This window comes from Dipodomys ordii, unplaced genomic scaffold (genome assembly GCF_000151885.1).
Source record: "Dipodomys ordii isolate 6190 unplaced genomic scaffold, Dord_2.0 Scaffold27, whole genome shotgun sequence".
NCBI classification, from domain to species: domain Eukaryota; kingdom Metazoa; phylum Chordata; class Mammalia; order Rodentia; family Heteromyidae; genus Dipodomys; species Dipodomys ordii.
Window position 1 is genome coordinate 10,833,068 of NW_012267243.1, and position 7,240 is coordinate 10,840,307.

A 7,240-nucleotide genomic window follows, 5' to 3' on the forward strand; every position below is an offset into this window, starting at 1 on the left:
CCGCCCCGGGCCCGGTCAGCCCACCCCGCCGACCTCCGCCGCGTTCGCGGGCGCCGCCGTGGGTGTGTCCGCACGGAGCTCACACCTGCGTGTTACACGGTTGGAGGTGAGCGGGGAGACGAGGAGGGTCGAGGACAGTTCGCAGCCTGCCGGGTGGGAAGCTGAGCCTGAGCCGCGGGGAAGACCTCTCTGCTGGGGTTGAGCTGTGAGGAAGGGCCCGCTGGGAGCCCCGGGAGGGCTGCTCCTCCGCGGGCCTGACTTCTCTTCTGTAACATGGAGGGAAATCCTCATCGTTCCCCAACTGCCCACCCACTGGTGACCTCCCCTAGCTGCCCTTTATCTGTGTTCTTACTATGCATACACACACACACACACACACACATACATATATGTATATATGTCTTAATTCAATTTATGGAGGTAAATATCTTCTACTGAATCGTTTCAGCACCATCAAAGGCGCCGCAGAGTTCGCAAATACAGAAGTTCTGTGACCGAGAACAACAACTAGGCAATATTTATGAAATTAAGGTAGCCATGATCTTTTTTTTTTTACCTTAACAACTGTCTTATTCATTTCATTATCTGCGTTTTAAAGACGGAGCTAGAACAACTCTTGCATCATGTAACCAGAATAGTTTCTGAAGCTTTTCCTGAGCTTGCCTAATAGCAGAAAGCCAAAAAAAAGCAGGTAATCTTTAAACAGGGTGTCTTCCCACTTGGGCTGCCCATGGGATTGGCTTGTGTGGTTCGTGTCTGTAATCCTTGCTACTGGCGAGGCTGAGATCTCAGGATCAAGATTTGAAACCAATCTGAAGAAACCCATCTGGGGGCAGCCTTATCTCTAACCTGAGAGAGAAGCTTACACTCCTCCCTCCCCTTCTTCCCTCCCCCCTTCTCTCTCTCTCTCTCTCTCTCACACACACACACACACACACACACACACGAAGAATCAAAGGCATTTGAGTCATTGGAGATAGGGAACATGATGGGCCAGAAGGTACAGGACCTCTTTAAAGGGCTATTTGAATGTGCTTTGACATTTCAGTCTGAGTGGAGTAATATAGTTAGTGCAGGCTTCCACAACAAATACCACAGACTAGGTACCTTAACACAAAGTTTGTCTTCGTTTTGGAGGCTAGAGGGTCTGAAATCAGTGCCAATATTGTCAGGTTCAGGGAAGACTCTTTTTGGCTTGCAGACAGCTACCTTCTCCATGTAACCTTAGGTAGTAGAGAAGAAATTAAAATTAAATACTAAAAGGGCTAGATTAACATCAGAGATGAAAACCAGAAAGTAAAAAAGACTAGCAAGCTCCTCTCCAAATGTTAGTTCAAGAATTGGGAGACATAAATAGACATATGCCTTCTTTGAGATGTTACATAGCTTTTTTTTTTGTCGGTCATGGGGCTTGAACTCTGGGCTTGGGCACTGTCCCTCAGCTCTTCAGCCATAGCACCACTTCCGGTATTCTAGTGGGTTTTTCTTTGGAGATAAGAGTCTCACAGACTTTCATGCCCAGGCTGGCTTTGAACCTCGATCCTCAGATCTCAGCCTCCTCAGTAGCTAGGATTACAGGCTTGAGCCACCAGCACCCGGCTTACATAGCTTTTTAACACCATAAAGAAGTAGAACTGGAAGATAAGCCTAGCAGAAAGAAAGTCCTAAAATCACGCATTGTCCCCATGTTTTAGGTAGGCCAAGATCACATCTCCATCTTTTATTGTTGATATGCTTTTTGGCAAGACAGGGGTTTACCACAGCCTCTGGTTTGCTAGGCTATTGCTCTTATCATGTAATCCACACTTCCAGCTCAGATTCCTGCTGATTATTTTGAAGATAGAATCTAATGGACTTTTCTGTATGATCTAATGTTGAACCAAGATCCTCCAGATCTCAGCCTCTTGAGTAGGTAAGATTACAGATGTAAGCAACCAATACCAGACTTTTCTGGTTATTTTTTGATATAGTGTCTCAGGAACTTTCTGCCTGTGCTGATTTCTAACTGAAGCACAATCTTTCTATTTCTTGTATGTGCAGCAAGAAATGCTTACTTTCTTTTTTTTAAAATTGCTCCAGACATTATCTTTCTATACTGAAATAAGTCCTTGCTGAACTATCTTATGAGACACTTTTTTTGTAAGACACCTTGTGATGTTGTACATTTGTAAATATCAATTACCCGTGATTGTACATGGAAAGTTGGAGGCTGAGAGAACGCTCTTGCCTCTCACTTGGCAACAGTATCAATATTGGGGTATCACAATTCATTCTACACCATTTGTCAAGTCCTTGGAGGGCCTCAGTAGAAGAATGACATCTAACCTGTATAGTTACATGCCACATGGTGTTTCAGGAAGGCAGCACTATAAAACCATAATGAAGTTGAAAACATTCTTAGCTCCTTTTACTTTTTCTATATTTGGACACACATACTATTACATTACACTTAACAGTATTCAGTTTAGTTACTTGATGTACAGATTGTTGTCAAGGACTATACACTGTGTTATAAAGCCCAAGTTTCTATTAGCCTATACTTATAGGTCTATTTAGGGTTTTATCATCACTATGATAATTCCAAGCGGCAAAGTCTCCTACAGAAATTACCCATGTCATAAGGTATCCCCATGGATAGATGATACATGATTGTAAAGGATCAATATCTCTACCACATTATAAATGGGCAAGTAAGTAGTAGAGAGACAAAGAAAGAGGCAAAATGTGTTGAGGTGTTAGAACAATCCAGAAATAATGGTGTGGCTTTGACCACAATGTAACAATGGAAAGGGGGATAAGTGGTTGAATTCTGGGTAGGCAATAGAATTTACTAATGGCTGTGGAGTGTGAAAGACTCTAAGGGTTTATGTAGCTTGACTAACTGGAAAAATAGTGCTGTGTTTTCTGAGGTAGAGACAGTGAAAAGCATTTTGTAGGGCTGGAGGTATGACTTAAGCGGTAGGGCATCTGCCTAGAAAGTATGACACTCTTTGAGTTTAAACACCCGTACTAACACACACAAACACATACAATAAAATAAACCTTTGCAGGAAAGGAAATATTTGGATAGGGTTATTAACAGGAGCTTATTCTGAAAAGTCTTTTAAACGAAAAACACAAGTGTATAGAAAAAGTAAATTGGGCTGGGAAGGTGGCTCAGTGGTAGAGTACTTGCCTTGCATGCGTGAGGCCCTGGGTTCAATTCCTTAGCACCACATAAGCAGAAAAAGAAGGAAGTGTCACTGTGGCTCAAATGGTAGAATGCTTGCCTTGAGCTGAAGAGCTGAGGGACAGCACCCAGGCCCAGAGTTTAGGCCCCATGACTGACAATAAATAAATTAATAAATAAATGGCAGTTACTCATATGAACCTGTAATTGAACACTCAGTTCTAGGAGAGGAATGTGTTGCAATGAGAAGGTGAAATAGAGTGACCAGACTTAGGAAGGAAGTGACTTCTCCGCAGATGTCTGATGGACACTATTAAACTGAAGCAGAGAGGTTCAACAAGGGAAACACTGTGGACAAGAATCCTCATGGAGTAAATGTAGCCTATCTAAGGAGCTTGAAATCAGTTTTGTTAAAAGGGCAAGAGTAATTAAAAGATCTTTATAGTAAAACATTAATGGGTACATAGGGAGAGACAAGAACATAATCAGATTAACATTAAATTCTAGTTATAATTATGGACAGACGAATGGAGGACATAATTTTACTACTCATAGATGATGGCAATAACATTTATATCCTGGAGAAACTCTTCACATCAGAGTTTTACACAGTTCTTCCAGAAAAGCTATGTAGAAAATCATAGGATTAACTTCATTCTGCAGATGCAAAACTTGGCAAGGTAAAAGAAGAAAGTGATTCCAACATTTGGTGACTGCAGAGTTAGAAGAAATAGGAGTAGTCCAAATGACCAGAAGAACATCAGATAAAAGCATTTACCTGAGAAACATAGAAAGATGAGTTGAATATATATCCAATGTAGTTACACATTAGCCAACAAAATGTGCTGGCCTTCCAGGAGAAATCAGTGTAGGCATGAGATTTGCAGAAGCACTGCCAGACAGTCTCCTTTAGTTACTGCTAGCATTCAACATGACAGAGTTCCTAGATGCCAGGTCTGCTCTCTCATTAATCAAAGATCTCACTTTTCCTAAATACCAACCTTTAGCAGTAGATGTGTCAATGACCTTAGCAATATGAATTGAATGTTTATAGATTTTAGGAAGAGAAAAGAATTATGTTGTTATTCTAAACCTCTCGTCATGCAGATGTTGAAAGGAAGTACAAATTATGATAGGTCTGCATTTCCTTGTGTCTGTAATATTAGAGCATGTAAAGTGTGAAACTGTAGAGCCTTTCAAATCAACTCACTCCTCCCATCCCTTCCTGAGACACAGACATGTTGGGTAACTGGGGCTGCCTGGAGCTCACAATCCTCTAGCTTCAGTCTCTCAAATGCTGGCATCACAGGCACATGCCACCACACCTCATTTTTGTTGTTGTTTTGTTTTCTTTGCAGTAGGTTTGAGTTAGATACGCTGTGCTGACATTTTACCTGATTGAGGTTTTTGCATTTTTAGTATCTGGCATGCAGTACACAGATTAAGTCAATGGTATTTCCCTTGAGAAACAAAGTGATTATCCTATCATGGAAAAAAAACAGTTACCCTAGAGAAGCTTGTTTGTGATTTAAATGTTGTAATTTTGTCTTCTTACCTAAGTCCCAATCATATTCTTCTTTCATTAAAAATATTATAAAGATTTTAAAGTCATAGTACTATATAATCAAAGCTTTAGTATACCTTTTCAACACAATATTATTTTTGGGGGGGGGGGGCGTCCAGTCGTGGGGCCTGAACTCTGGGCCTGGGCGCTGTCCCTCAGCTCTTCAGCTCAAGGCTAGCGCTCTACCACTTGAGCCGCAGCGCCACTTCTGGCTTTTTTCTTTTTGCTTATGTGGTGCTGAGGAATCGAACCCAGGGCCTCATGCAGGCAAAGCAAGCACTCTACCACCGAGCCACCTTCCCAGCCCCTCAACCCAATATTTAAAATCATATTGTAAATGTCTTTCAAAAAATAAGCCCATGTTTTTAAAATTTTTATTTTTTGCTTATGCAAATTGTAAGTTTTATGACAAATGAGTTTAAAATAAACATAGTTTCTCCTCTTTTCCTACCTTCTACCTACACATGTGTTTGTCAGAAAGCTAGAAAAGGAAAGCTTCCAATTTAAATTCTGTATTTGAAAAGTTATTTTCCCTTCTGTACCAATTTATTTTTGTTCTCCTAACTCTACAAAATGGACAGTGGAAACCTTCAAAGTATAAAATGATCAAATAGTAATATATGAAGTAAATACTTTTACATAATAGCACAGTATTTCTGACGATGGGCTGTGCTACCATAATGGCCTAGAGTTGAATCTCTGCTTCATTACTACTAGTCATGTAACTCCAGACTGATATGATTTCTGTGCCTCAGTTTCTTCATCTGAAATGAAGGATAACTGCCTTGTAGTGTTGTGAGTATTCATTGAATGGATACCCATAACATCCTTAGAACAGTGCCTGACACATGCCAGAGCCTATTCTTTGTACATGTTAAATGAGTATTTTAAATATTTAATGTTTAATGCAGAAAAGAAATAGTGATAAGGCAAGCTTTTGGGGGGGGGTTGTATTGGGGTTTAAACTCAGGGCTTTGAACTTGCTATGCAGGCATGCAGGAGCTTAGGTGCTTTATTACCACTTGAGCCATGAGACCCGTCCTCTTTAGGTTAGTTTCCAGATAGAAGTGTTCATTTTTGCCTTGCTCTAATATTTTACCACAGTTCTTCTATCTAAGGCCTTCCCAGAGCATCTGGGGTGACAGCAAGCACTACCACCCTTCTGTTGTCTTGTGGAGATGGGATCTCCTTGACGTTTTGCTCAGGTTAACCTAAACTACCATCCTCCTGATGACTTTGTCCTGGCTAACTTTTATTACAGGTGTGAGCATATTACCCAGTGAGAACAAAAACAACTCTCTTTATCTTCTGTTATATTGCTTAAGATCAATCCATTTTTCAGTTTCAAAAAGCTGTAAGTATACTTCAGATGTAGTTTTATAATTGTTCTAAGATGGATGGAATTCAAAAGCCATCCACATGGGAAGTATCTTTATTTATTTTATAATGCTGCAGATGGAGTCCAGGGCTTCAGAAAAGTGAAGCAACTACTCTACTGCTCTGCTACAACCCACCCCTTGGAAAGGATCTGAAATACGTCTATAGCAAGCCATTATTTTAAAGAGCAATTAAGAGTACTTACTCTTATCTTGACACTTTAAGAAGATGATTTTTTCCTTATAACACATTGTAATGATTACAAGGTTTTAGAGCAAAAGCATTGATTATATATGTAATAGGTATTTAAGTATTTAGAAACATGACATACTTCCTAATGACAAAACTTACTCTCAGAACAATTCAAATTATTTGTTTCTTGTCCTGTCCTTCAGAGAGTATAGTGCCCCATAAAGTGTAAGGTAATCTTCACTTTTGGTTTCTCAAATGATTTCCTCTAGTATGTCATTTATGGTGCCCAAGGGCTAAGTATGTAATTATTTTTATTATTTTATTTGAGCCTCTTCCAAGTCATTTAACCTTTCTTTAAAAGTGGGTCAAAACTATTAGGTTTAATATTCCTCTATTTATTTTTTAAAGCTGATTATTATAAAGATGAAACAAGTTTTATAATTTAAGTAATTGTAAAATAATTTTGGCTTGTCAGATTGGACATGTAGCTCAGTATTAAAGCACTTGCCTAGGGTTTGATTCTCAGAACAAAAAATAAATTAGCCAATAAAAGTTTTTTTGTCATTTAAAGATCTTAATTAAAAGTCTACCTCAAGGGGGTATTGATTATAATAGTTTGTATAAATGCCTAGAAATGTCATAATGGAATTCCCCCTTTGTATAGCCAATGTATGCTAATTATTTTTTTAATCCTGAATAAAAAAAAAACTAACTCAAGCTTGGTATTGGATATGTTGATACATGTCTTTTTTTTTAATTTTATTTTATTTTATTTGTGAACATACTGTACAGAGGGGTTACAATTACATGGGCAGGATAATGCGTACATATCTTACCAAGCATTGCAGCCTCCTCCTTTGGTTTACCCTTCACATCCCTTCCCAGCCTCCCCCCTCCCCCCCAATCCCAATCCTTCTCCTTCCCCCCCTTCCCCCCCC

The 7,240-nt window shown here is 39.6% G+C and overlaps 1 long non-coding RNA gene across 1 annotated transcript in view; it reads left to right on the forward strand.

Moving 5' to 3' along the window:
• The first annotated feature begins 37 nt into the window (after nt 1-37).
• The window catches only part of LOC105985193, a 65,649-nt gene continuing 58,446 nt past the window's right edge, over nt 38-7,240 (forward strand). Inside the window, exons 1-2 of the long non-coding RNA XR_001175040.1 lie at nt 38-106; nt 449-531. This is a non-coding gene — a long non-coding RNA (uncharacterized LOC105985193). The remainder of the gene's footprint in view (nt 107-448; nt 532-7,240) is intronic.